This window comes from Panthera tigris, chromosome A1 (genome assembly GCF_018350195.1).
Source record: "Panthera tigris isolate Pti1 chromosome A1, P.tigris_Pti1_mat1.1, whole genome shotgun sequence".
NCBI lineage: Eukaryota > Metazoa > Chordata > Mammalia > Carnivora > Felidae > Panthera > Panthera tigris.
The window spans coordinates 161949821-161963274 of NC_056660.1; the positions used below are offsets into that span (position 1 = coordinate 161949821).

The window sequence follows — 13454 nt, forward strand, 5'->3', positions numbered from 1 at the left end:
TGAGAAATAAATGGCATTTATTTGGAGGCAGGACCTTTGAGAGATAATTAGGTCATGAAGATGGAACCTTGGTGAATGGGATCAAGGCTCTCTTAAAGAAGAGGCTAGAGAGCTAGCTAGTTCTCTGTCTACCATCCGAGCACACAGCAATTAAGACAGCCAGCTGTAGACCAGGAAGAGGGCACTCACCAAGAACCCAACTATGCTGGCCCCATCATCTCAAACTTCAAGCTTCCAGAACTGAGAAATAAAAATTTGTTGCTTAAACCACCCAGTGTCTGATAATTTGTTATAGCAGCCTGAGCTAAGACTATTGTCATCTCATTTAGAAGCCAACACAAAAATTACAAGAAAAATAACAGATGAAACAACTAACTGTTCTCAAGGAGTAAACCAAGAAGTGTAATTAAAAGCTTCTATAGCAGGAAAATTCCATAAAATGTAAACTTTTGTAAAAATATGTTAAAACTAAAGGATACTGTTATGCCCACAGCAACATGACTAAAACATAGTAAGTAATCAATAACATCTGTTAAATTTAAACAAAATTGTTACTTGTGTTACAAAGATTGAATCATCATCACCGTCATTGTCAAAACTGGTATTTAATAAAAATTTAACGTTATAAGCCATTGCTTTTTAAATTGTGTAGCAGAGTCCTTGGATACTATAGACATACAAAATAGCCTCATGAGGGAACAAGAGTGTTGGGTGGGCTCCCCCCACATGCCCTGTTGTGTGACACATAGTGAATTTCCACAAGGAATTCACAGCCACAAAGATTTCTGAGTCTGAAAATGAAGGTTTGAAAAATATTTCTTAAGCCTAAACTGAGTTTTCATTTTCTTTAAATATTTATTTCTCCAGGTTTGCTAACCAGATTCACCTTCTATTGTCATAATTTAAGGTGATAAGGAAGCATTTACACTGATACTCAGGAGGCACTATAATTATTTATTGGAATCTACATCTTTTAACATCCTTGCAAATTTCAGTGGCTTTAGCAGTTCACCCTTGAAAATTAACCCAACAGAATAAAAGAAAATGTATATGGATGTATGAGAGGAAGACGAACCAGAAATGGTTTAGGGGTGTGTTTCCTCTCTTCTGGGGCACAGTTAGGGACTGAGTGACCTTCTACCAAGGAAACATACACCACAGGCTGCTGCAGTCACGTCCTCTGTGAACATTTCATCATCTCACAGGCTGAGGCTCATGGTAACTCTGCTCCAGCCAGAAGCCATGTGTGTATTGCCACCTTTTTCATCCCTACTTAGACCAAACGTATTCTTCCTCCCTTGTCAATATTAATGTATCTGCAGTGAACAAACAACATGATAGCATATACAGAGATGTATTTCCCTAAGTCACTGTTTCTTATATCTGTACAAAGTATTTGGGGAAGGAAGATACATGAACACATAAAGTGACACACATGCCTTTAAGAGCAAAACCAACTGTGGGATATCTATTCAGAATTTATTTTCTGGGTGAAATAATATAAATTGTATCTAAAAATAAAAAAAAACCCACCTTTTTGCTATTTCCCAGGTAATCAGGGAATGCTGTCCCAGTTTCTTAAATGATAAGGTCACTGATTTCATGGCTTTCATCACCTATGCTATGGAATGGAAAAATTCCACTTGATAAGATGAGATTCTTACATAGAAACGTAATGGGAAAACTACTACACCAAAAGCCACATTAAAAGTTATGACCCAGTTATATCCAGGTAAATGGTCTTAATATCATATTAAAATTTTATATTCCTTATGCTAAAATTGCTGATTTAGCTTTGAATGTAAATCTTGAAGAATAATATAGAAATAAGTGTAATTAAGAAAAAAAAGAAAGAAAAAGAAAAGAAACTATAGCATTTATTTCCCATAAAAATATCTATCTACTTTCTTCTGGCATTGCATAATGATGTATTTATTCCAAAAAGAAAAAAAATACCCAATAACACAAAAATATACGAATAATTATCATAAAAACATTGTACGTTTTATACGACCACAATGATATATTTATCACTACATTCTCATGGTTCTAAGATTTTCAGGAAGCTTTTGGAACTATCACATTCCTACTCTGTCCACAAAAAAAATCCATGCAATCCAATTAATTTATTGTGTATTTACTGCATGTTGAGGCCAAGAACAAATGGATAATTTTTTAAAGAAGCCTACATAATTAAAGAGCTCATTAATTATACTGCTTTCCCAAGCTTCAATTAACATGTTAATCTAGAAATCACTACCATGTGTTTTGGAAATGCTTGGTATTCAACAACTCTCAGAGGCATGGTTTGCTGAAAATGCCTCTCTAGCAAAGGAAGATTTAGGAATTCTAACTTTGGTATTCTTAGGGAGAATTCTTATTCCTCTGTGGAAAACACAAAGCCTGATCATCTTAATGAAATCCTTATAAATTTGGAAATTTTTATGAAGGCATATTTTTATATATGCTAAATGAAAATTTTGAAAATCCCTCCTGTTCTGTGTTTATGAGGAGAAAATTCAGGGGAGCATGACATCTTTATCCAGAGACTTCATAATCTAAATTTACTCTTCTCAAAATGTTAATATTATATACTAGAGTGGGACAGAACTTAATATCCCTAAGATCGGTGATAGTCTGCTAGACAATGGTGAAGCATATAAGTTGGCTATAAATAAAAGTCACCATCCTCTGTTTCAAATACATTTCAAAGCATGTATTAAAAATTTATAGATGGGGGGAGGAGCCAAGGTAGCAGAACAGCATGGAAGTTGTTTGTGTGTCTCGTGTCCATGAAATACAGCCAGACCAACACTAAACCATCCTGCATACCTAGAGAACTGATGTGAGGATTAACACAACAATCTGCACAACCTGAACCACAGAACTCGGCAGGTACGCAGTGCAGAGAGGTGAACTGGGGGAGCAAGAAGCCGCAGAAGGCAGGGAGCTATTTTTGCTTGCAGAGAGAGGACTGAGATGGGAAGAGAGTACGAGAGAAGCACCCCCCCCCCAAAAAAAAAAGCAGCTGGAGAGAAAATGGAAAAGTGGAAACAGCTGCAGGGACTGAACTAAAAAGGGAGAAAGGAGGAAGGAAAGGGTTTCAATTCCATTAAGATTCTATAAACGGGGAGCACAGAGTCTGAAACGCCACAGCTCAATACCTGGCAGTGCTCTGGTGAGAAGGGTGAATCCCCAGGAGCAGAATGGGGTCCAGAAGGTCCTCGGGCCACACGAGAGAAGCAGTTCCACTGCTGAAATGCATTTGGTAGAAGCTGTGTATCCACCTGGTCCCAGCGAACCCCAAAGAACAACCACATTTGCGGGTGCTGAAACAAGGTCCTTAAAGGTGAAGCCTGGTGCCAGATGTATGTTGTGATTTTCCAAAATCCCTGAAACGCTGCTGCTACATGATCACGCAAACTTTTTCTGGGGCAGGCTGGCACTCAGCCGCAGTCTCTGGGCATCGGCAGCAGCATGGTCCCACAAACATTTCTGGGTGCAGCCTGCACCTGGCCGTTGCTCAGTGAGACCCACAGGATCTCAGCGGGTCAAAGCCGCAGTCCCTCAGAAGTGAGGGGTCGGGAAACACAGCCGCATCTGATATAAAACTCAGGAGGGAGGTGCTGCCTGGCAACCCCACGGCTTGGTCACAATGTAAAAGCAGGGAGTGGACGGAGGCTGGAGACAAAGGACGGGTGCATATTTGCTGGTTGGGGAGAGCACAGAATCCGGATACTACAGACTGGATAGCTGGGTGACGCCATTTTCGCAACTCTGGCACCTGTGCATACACACCTGCAAGCACCACAACAATCCACGCTAGTAAGCTAAGCAGCGCCATCTAGTGGAGAAAGGAGCCATGACACTAAGCCCCACCCAATGGGGCCAACCTAGCTCTTCAGGAGCACCGATCACTCCTGCAGCTTGTTTACAGACTATAAAGTGCTTCATAGCTTGACTTCTAGGCGAAAAGGATGTAATTTCAATCCTTTTTCAGTCTGTTTGCTGGTCGATCTAATCAATTTTCTTTCTTTTTTTCTTTCTTTTTCGTTTCTTTTCTTTTTCTTCAATACAGAAAGAGAAAAAAAATTATTTTTATTTTCAATTTTTATTAAAAATATTTTCCTTTATTTTTCTCTACTATATATTTTTTTCTTTTTAGAACATTTTTCAAAATCTATTTTACTTCCATCATTTAATTTTATTCTATTTCATTGTATTCATTTTCTCATATTTTCAAATGTTTTCCTTTTTATTTATTTCTTATTTTTCTTTTTTCTTTTTATTTTTTCTCTAATCTATCAAGCACCTTTCAATAACTAGACTAAAACACACCTAGGATCTAGCATCATTTGTTTGATTTGGGTGTGTGTGTGTTGTTTTTAATTTTTTAATTTTAGGGGTTTTTTTTACCTTATTAATTCCTTTTCTTCCTTCAAAATGATGAAACAAAAGAATTCACCCCAAAAGAAAGAGCAGAAAGAAACAACAAACAAGGACTTAATCAAAACAGATACAAGCAAGATGTCTGAACCAGATATGGAATCACGATAATAAGAATACTAGCTGGGGTCAAAAACAAATCAAAATCCAGTCCCTTTCTGTGGAGATAAAAAAAATGAAAGCTACTCAGGATTAAATAAAAAAAGCTATAACTGAGCTGCAATCTCGAATGGATGCCATGGAGGCAAAGATGGATGAGTCAGAGCACAAATCAGCGACATAGAGGACAAACTGATAGAGAATAATGAAACAGAAAAAAAGAGGGAGACTAAGGCAAAAGAGCACTATTTAAGAATTAGAGAAACCAGTGATTCATTAAAAAGAAACAACCTCAGAATCATAGGGGTCCCAAAAGATGAAGACATTAAAAAAGGGTAGATGTGAGCAAACCATAGCAGAAAACTTTCCTAACCTGGGGAAAGACACAGACATCAAAATCCAGGAAGCACAGAGGACTCCCATAAAATTCAACAAAAACTGACCATCAACAAGGCATATCATAATCAAATTCACCAAATACTCAGGCAAGGAGAGAATCATGAAAGCAGCAAGGGGAAAAAAGTCTTGAACCTATAAGGGAAGAGATATCAGGTTTGCAGCAGACCTATCCACAGAAACTTGGCAGGCCAGAAAAGAGTGGCAGGATATATTCAATGTGCTGAATTAGAAAAATATGCAGCCAAGAATTCTTTATCCAGCAAGGCTGTCATTCAAAATAGAAGGAGAGATTAAAAGTTTCCCAAACAAAAATTAAAGGAGTTTGTGACCACTAAACCAGCCCTGCAAGAAATTTAAAGGGGGACTCTCTGAGGGGAGAAAAGACGAAAAAGAAAAAAAAAAAAAAAAAGAGAGAGACCAAAAGCAACAAAGACTAGAAAGGACCAGAGAACACCACGAGAAACTCTAACTCTGCAAGCGACATAATGGCAATAAATTCATATTTTTCAGTACTCACTCTAAACTTCAATGGACTAAATGGTGCAATCAAAAGACATTGGGTAACAGAATGGATAAGAAAACAAGACCCATCTATATGCTGTTTAAAAGAGACCTACTTCAGACCTAAAGATACCTTCAGATTGAAAGTAAGGGGATGGAGAACCATCTATCATGCTAATGGTCGACAAAAGAGGGCTGGAGTAGCCATACTTACATTAGACAATCAGACTTTAAAATAAAGACTGTAACAAGAGATGAAGAAGGGCATTATATCATAATTAAGGGGTCTATCCACCAAGAAGACCTAATGATGTAAAAATTTATGCCCTCAATGTGGTAGAAACAAAATATATAAATCGATTAATCACAAACATAAAGGAATTCATTGATAATAATACCATAATAGTAGGGGACTTCCACACCACACATACAACAATGGACAAATCATGCAAGCAGAAAATTAACAAGGAAACAATGGCTTTGAATGACACCCTGGACCAGACGGACTTAACAGATATATTCAGAACATTTCATCCTAAAGCAGTGGAATATACATTCATCTCCACTGCAAATTGAACATTCTCCAGAACAGATTACATACTGGGACACAAATCAGCCCTCACCAAGTACAAAAATATTGAGATCACACCCTGCATATTTTCAGACCACAATGCTCTGAAACTCGAAAGCAGCCACAAGAAAAAATATGGAAAGATAACAAATTCTTGGATACTAAAGAACATCCTACTAAAGAATGAATGGGCTAACCAGGAAGTTAAAAGGGAAATTGAAAAGTACATGGAAGCCAATGAAAATAATAACACCACAGCCCAAAACCTCTGGGATGCAGCAAGGTGGTCATAAGAGGGAAGTATATAGCAATCCAGGCCTTCCTAAAGAAGGAAGAAAGGTCTCAGATATACAACCTATCCTTACACCCTAAAAAGCTGGAAAAAGAATAGCAGAAGACAGGAAATAATAAAGATTAGAGCAGAAATCAATGCTATCAAAACAAAAGACAAAAAAAACAAAAAAACAGTAGAACAGATCAATGAACCAGAAGCTGGTTCTTTGAAAAAATTAAAAAAATTGATAAATCCCTAGCCAGTTTGATCAAAAAGAAAAAGGAAAGAACCCAAAATAAATAAAATCAAGAATTAAAGAGGAGAGATCACAACCAACACAGCAGAAACACAAACAATAATAAGAGAATATTATGAGCAATTGTATGCCAATAAAATGGGCAATCTGGAAGAAATGGACAAATTCCTAGAAACATATACACTACCAAAACTGAAACAGGAAGAAATAGAAAATTTGATCAGACCTACAACCAGTAAAGAAATCGAATTAGTAATCAAAAATCTCCCAAAAAACAAGAGTCCAGGGCCAGATGGCTTTCCAGGGGAATTTTACCAAATATTTAAGGAAGAGTTAACACCTATTGTCTTGAAGCTGTTCCAAAAATAGAAATGGAAGGAAAACTTTCAAACTCTTTCTATGAAGCCACCATTACCTTGATTCCAAAACCAGACAAACACCCCACTAAAAAGCAGAACTACAAACCAATTTCCCTGATGAGCATGGATGCAAAAATCCTCAACAAGGCATTAGCCAACCGGATCCAATAATACATTAAAAAATTATTCACCACAACCCAGGGAGATTTATACCTGGGATGCAGGGCTAGTTCAATATCTGCAAATCAATGTAATTAACCATATCAATATAAGAAAGGATAATAACCACATGATCCTCTCAATAGATGCAGAGAAAGCATTTGACAAATTACAACATCCTTTCTTGATAAAAATCCTCAAGATAGTAGGGATAGAAGGATCATACCTCGAGATCATAAAAGCCATATATGAAAGAGCCAATGCTCATATCATCCTCAATGGGGAAAAACTGAGAGCTTTCCCCCTAAGGCCAGGAACAACACAGGGATGTCCACTCTCCTACTGTTATTCAACATAGTGTTGGAAGTCTTAACCTCAGCAATCAGACAATACAAAGAGATGAAAGGCATCCAAATTGGCCATGGGGAGGTCAAACTGTCACTGTTTGCAGATGACATGATACTCTATATGGAAAACCCAAAAGATTCCACCAAGAAAATTCTAGAACTGATCCATGAATTCAGCAAAGCTGCAGGATATAAAATCAATGCACAGAAATCGGTTGCATTCCTATTCACCAACAATAAAGCAACAGAAAGAGAAATCAAGGAATCAATCCCATTTACAATTGCACCAAAACCCATAAAATACCTAGGAATAAATCTAACCAAAGAGGAAAAAAAAATCTATACACTGAAAACTACAGAAAACTTATGAAAGAAATTGAATAAAACACAAAAAAATGGAAAAAAATATTCCATGTTCCTGGATAGGAAGAAAAATACTGTTAAAATGTCAATACTACCCAAAGCAATCTACATATTCAATGCAATCCCTATCAAAAGAACACCAGCATTCTTCACAGAGCTAGAACAAACAATCCTCAAGTTTGTATGGAACCAGAAAAAAAAAACCTGAATAGCCAAAGCAATCTTGTAAAACAAAACCAAAGATGGAGGCATCACAATCATGGATTTTAAGCTGTATTAAAAGCTATAATCATCAAGACAGTACGGTTCTGGCATAAGAACAGACACTCAGATCAATTGGAACAGAATAGAGAACCCGGAAATGAACCCACAAACATATGGCCAACTAATCTTTGACAAAGCAGGAAAGAATATCCTATAAAGAATAAAGACAGTCTCTTCAGCAAGTGGTGCTGGGAAAGCTGGACAGTGACATGCAGAAAAATGAACCTGGACCACTTTCTTACACTTTACACAAAAATAAACTCAAAATGGATAAAAGACCTAAATGTAAGACAGCAAGCCATAAAAATCCTAGAGGAGAAAGCAGGAAAAAACCTCTTTGATCTTGGCCACAGAAACTTCTTACTCAACATGTCTCTGGAGGCAAGGGAAGCAAAAACAAAAATACACTACTGGGACCTCATCAAAATAAAAAACTTCTGCACAGTGAAGGAAACAATTGGCAAAACTAAAAAAGCAACCAACGGAATGGCAGAAGATATTTGCATATGACGTATCAGATAAAGGGTTAGTAGCCAAAATGTATAAAGAGCTTATCAAACTCAACACCCAAAAAACAAATCATCCAATGAAGAAATGGGCAAAAGACATGAATAGACACTTCTCCAAAGAAGACATCCAGATGGCCAAACGACACATGAAAAATGCTCAACATCACTCATCATCAGGGAAATATAAATCAAAACCACATGAGATATCACCTCACACCTGTCAGAATGGCCCACATTAACAACTCAGGCAACAACAGATGTTGGCAAGGATGTGGCAAAAGAGGATCTCTTTTGCACTGCTGGTGGGAATGCAAACTGGTGCAGCCACTCTGGAAAACAGTATAGAGATTCCTCAAAAAATTAAAAATAGAACTACCCTAAAACCCAGCAATTACACTACTAGGTATTTATCCAAGGGATACAGGTATGCTGTTTAGAAGGGGTACAGGCACTCCAATGATCATAGCAGCACTATCAACAATAGCCAAGGTATGTAAAGAGCCCAAATGTCCATCAATAGAATGGATAAAGAAGATGTGTGTGTGTGTGTGTGTGTGTGTGTGTGTGTGTGTGTGTGTGTGTATATATATATATATAGAGAGAGAGAGAGAGAGAGAGAGAATTACTAGGCAATCAAAAAGAATGAAATATTGCCATTTGCAACTACATGGATGGAACTAGTGTGTATTATGCTAAGCGAAATTAGTCAAGAAAAACAAAATCATATGACTTCACTCATATGAGGACTTTAGGATACAAAATAGGTTAATATAAGGGAAGGGAAACATAAATAATATAAAAACAGGGAGGGGAAAATATAAGAGACTCTTAAATATGGAGAACAAACAGGGTTACTGGAGGGGGTGGGAGAGGGGAGATGGGCTAAATGGGTAAGGGGCATTAAGGAATCTACTGATGAAATCATTGTTGCACTATATGCTAACTAACTTGGATGTGAATTAAAAAAATAAATTAAATAAATATTTAAAAAAATTATAGATGTGTTTTATCCTTTAAATAACCTTATTAAAAATTTTTAATATTTACTTCATTTCAGCTTCTTTTATCCGTATAACAACCTGTACAAAGAGCATTCCAACTTGGAATCGAAAAACAATAATAACCTTACTTACCTTTGTATAAAAGTATACAAAAATGAGAAGGCCAGACAATGAGATGGAAAGCAAGAGTACTTGATTCTCTAAAACAGAAAAAAGTAGCTTGATGGTAGTAACAAACATACTACTACTTATGATCTGTCTGCCCTACAAACTATAACTAAAAGCTCTCATAAATTACATCACAAATCAGTTACTGTCTTGATATTTGAGTTTTCAGTCATTTGTTTTGTGTAAACTGTGACTATCATCTTTGTTACATTACACTGGCATGTGGAATTAAAATATTTTGTGTGCATCAAGGAAGTGATAGATAGGATTTGTATTTTATTTTTCAGGAATGTTTTACCAAACCATCCTCTCGTAATCCAGTTTTAAAAAGTGCCATAACCAGCTTTTTGGGTTACTCCTTCATATCTTTCAGGTTCCCATTCAAATGTCAAGTTATCAGAGAAATTTTCCCTGACAACACTATACAACATGCCATTCTGCTTTATTTTTATTCACAGCATTTATTGTTACCTGACAGAGATTTACTGATGATTTGTTGACTATCTCACCTCCTCCACTAGAATCAAGGTCTTAGAAGGCCTTGGGCCTTATTATTTCTGTTTTGTTCCTACAACATATACTGCTTCTAAAATATTACCTGCAATGTAGTAGGTGCTCAATAAATATTTGCTGAATGAATAAAACCCCAATATTTATAGAGGCGATCTCTTAATTTCATGCACAATGAATTCCTGGAAGAGATGCAGAGTTAGAATTATATATATACATATATATGTGTGGATAGGTAGGTAGATTCCAATCCCAGAGAGAAAAAAAATGTGTTTTTTCACTGTTTCGAAAAATGTACTTCTAACATGTCATATACACACTTCATTTTATTTATTTTATTTTGTCCTGCAAATTTAATAACATTTATGTAAGGATAGTATTAAAAGTAATTATTTAAAGTAGTTATAGTAATCTCTTCTTTCTGATATGCATTACTCCTCTGAGAATCATCACTTTTAATCCCTTTGTTTTACATTCTTTTTACTACATATGGGATGAAGGCAGTAACATTCCCGTAAGCACAACAGCAATGCTGTGAAGACAAATAAAGTGACTCTGGTGAAGCAGAACTGTTAGCCAAAAGGCAATTTTTTTTAAGTTTATTTATTTATTTTTGAGAGGGTGGGGGGTGCAGAGAAAGGGAGAGAGAGAATCCCAAACAGGCTTCATGCTGTCAGCATATAGCCTGATGCGGGGCTCGATCTCATGAATCCTGAGATCATGACCAAAACTGAAATCAAGACTCAGACACCTAACCAACTGACTGAGACACCCAGCCACCTCATCTGGAAGACATTTCTATCATACAATTGCTTTTAATCTATTTCATCAACTGACATACAGAAGTCGAAGTCTGGTGTACAAGGGAAGTTTTGTAGAAACAGTGTATGCAACTGTAAACTGTATAAAATTCCATCTTAAGTGGAGGAATGTAGCTCCCATCAGGAGAAAAAAGGTAGACTGTGGCCCAGTCATTCCCAAGCTCTCAGTCAGCAGTTTTCAAACTTCAACGTTTATTGAATCGCCTGGAGGTTCCTATTAAAAATTCAGACCACTCAGGGCCAACCAAGATAATCTGAATCAACAGCTTGAAAATAGCTCAAGAAATAGTATCTTTAACAAGCACCTCAGGTGATTCTGGTGTAACCAGTGTGAGAACTACACTCTGAGAAATGTTTGTCTAAATGAAGAAAAGTATCGTGGTATTATATGCTCATATGATTATTAACCAATCTCATGTTTTAGAGATATAGACTTTTTCTCCATGCATTATTTCCCTACCTTTAACTTCTGCTCCAAAATCTGAAATGAGGAGCTTCACTTCCTCAGTTTTGCCCTTCATCTTCCTGAAATGAGGCATATGATTAATTTTTTGCTGCCATAACTATTTTTGGTGAGTGCAGATAATAAGAATTTGTCTAGCACTGACTTCTAAGCCTCAGGCTATTCAGTATCAACATATAACTACCACTTCAAGTACTCTGTCAGAAAAAATTGCTCCATCCCAAGGAAAATACAATAATGGAGGTTTCAGAGGATGTATTTTCTTCAAGGTTGAGAAAGCTACAATATTTAAAGTATGGGTAGATATTCTCTTGGCAAAACCTAGAAAAACTACTTCAAGGTCAATGTTAAAGGTTATACATAGCTAGAAGTTTTGATATAATTAGCTGTAACACGGAGCACCTGGGTGGCTCAGTCGATTGAGCTCCCGGCTCTTGATTTCAGCTCAGGTCATGATCTCAGGGTCTGTGGGACTGAGCCCCATGTAGGGCTCTGAGCTGATAGCCCAGAGCCTGTTTGGGATCCTCTCCCCTCTGTCTCTGCCTCTCCCCCATTTGTGCTCGCTCTCTCTCTCTCAAAATTAACATTAATAAAAATTTAAAAAAATAGCTAGCTCTAACTTCACGTAAGCTACATTTATTATAATTAAAAATAATTTTTCAAGACAGGAAAAAGGACCAAATTAACTTCTCAAGAAACTTCTGTGTGCATACTACGTCTTTACCATTTATTTTGTATTCAACTTTTTAAAAATATTACTTCATTTAGAGTAGGACCTATACAGAAAAAAATTCAAAAATAATTATATACAGAATATTCCTTGAAACTGAATATTAAAATTTGAATTTGATAACATAAAACTAAAATCCTCGGGGCGCCTGGGTGGCTCAGTTGATTAAGCGTCCGACTTCAGCTCAGGTCATGATCTCGCGGTCCGTGAGTTCGAGCCCCGCGTCCGGCTCTGGGCTGATGGCTCAGAGCCTGGAGCCTGCTTCCGATTCTGTGTCTCCCTTTCTCTCTGCCCCTCCCCGTTCATGCTCTGTCTCTCTCTGTCTCAAAAATAAATAAACGTTAAAAAAAAAAAAAAATAAATAAATAAAACTAAAATCCTCCAAGAAACCATGTTCCTAACAAAGACTAAAAGTAAACTACTATATTTCTTTTGGTTGTGTTAATAACTAAATGAGTTGTTTGAGAGATCCCCAATTATTTTTTTATGATATGTTTTATGTATACAAATATTTTCTGTGTGTGTCTTCAGTTCATAGGGACACTGGACAAATTTTAACAGAAGTAAAAAACAATCCCATTAAGATAATGTACAAATGAAATATAAAAGTAAATAAAGCAGAGAGTTTATGTGATGTTATATTTATTAGAGTGGAAATTTCAAATATAAAATAAGATGCCCTACTTAAAGTGGCTCAAGGAAAATTTTACTTTTCATTGTGAATTCGGTTATGACAACCATTTTATACCATTCACACCACCATCAGAGATTATACGCTTTCTTCTCTTACAGGAAAAGATGTCTGCTATATAGCTGTAGGGTTCTATCTTACTCAGTTATAACCACAGCAGAAGAGAGAGATACTGTCTTCACAATAAGTTCCAATAAAAGTAGAGCTTTGGGAGAAGCTGGTCCAAAATAGGTCAGAAACTTTCTTTGAAACACTCCGCCTAGATGTGCCGGTTGGCTTAGTTCTAATGGCAGTCACACACTGATGCTGGGTATAAAGTCAACTCTGCCAGGGACACTGGGCTCAGACAGAAAAGGTGGTTCATTTAAAACAAAATCAGAATTTCTTTGAGTGACAAAGGGAAATAGTAACTACTAGTTGCTATTTCAAAAACTGCTGTACATTCAATTCCTATACTATTAGTGATAAAATGACTTCATAGGGTAACTATAGAAGCAAGTGCAGGGTAAGCTTTATTGTCTAC

At 36.7% G+C, this 13454-nt stretch overlaps 1 long non-coding RNA gene across 1 annotated transcript; it reads right to left on the reverse strand.

Annotated features, from left to right (window-relative positions):
- Positions 1-1533: 1533 nt before the first annotated feature.
- Positions 1534-3411, reverse strand: LOC107179317. The gene is made up of 2 exons (XR_001509916.2): positions 3165-3411; positions 1534-1621 (listed from the first exon to the last, which is right to left on the reverse strand). It is a non-coding gene; the product is annotated as an uncharacterized LOC107179317 (long non-coding RNA).
- Positions 3412-13454: the final 10043 nt, after the last annotated feature.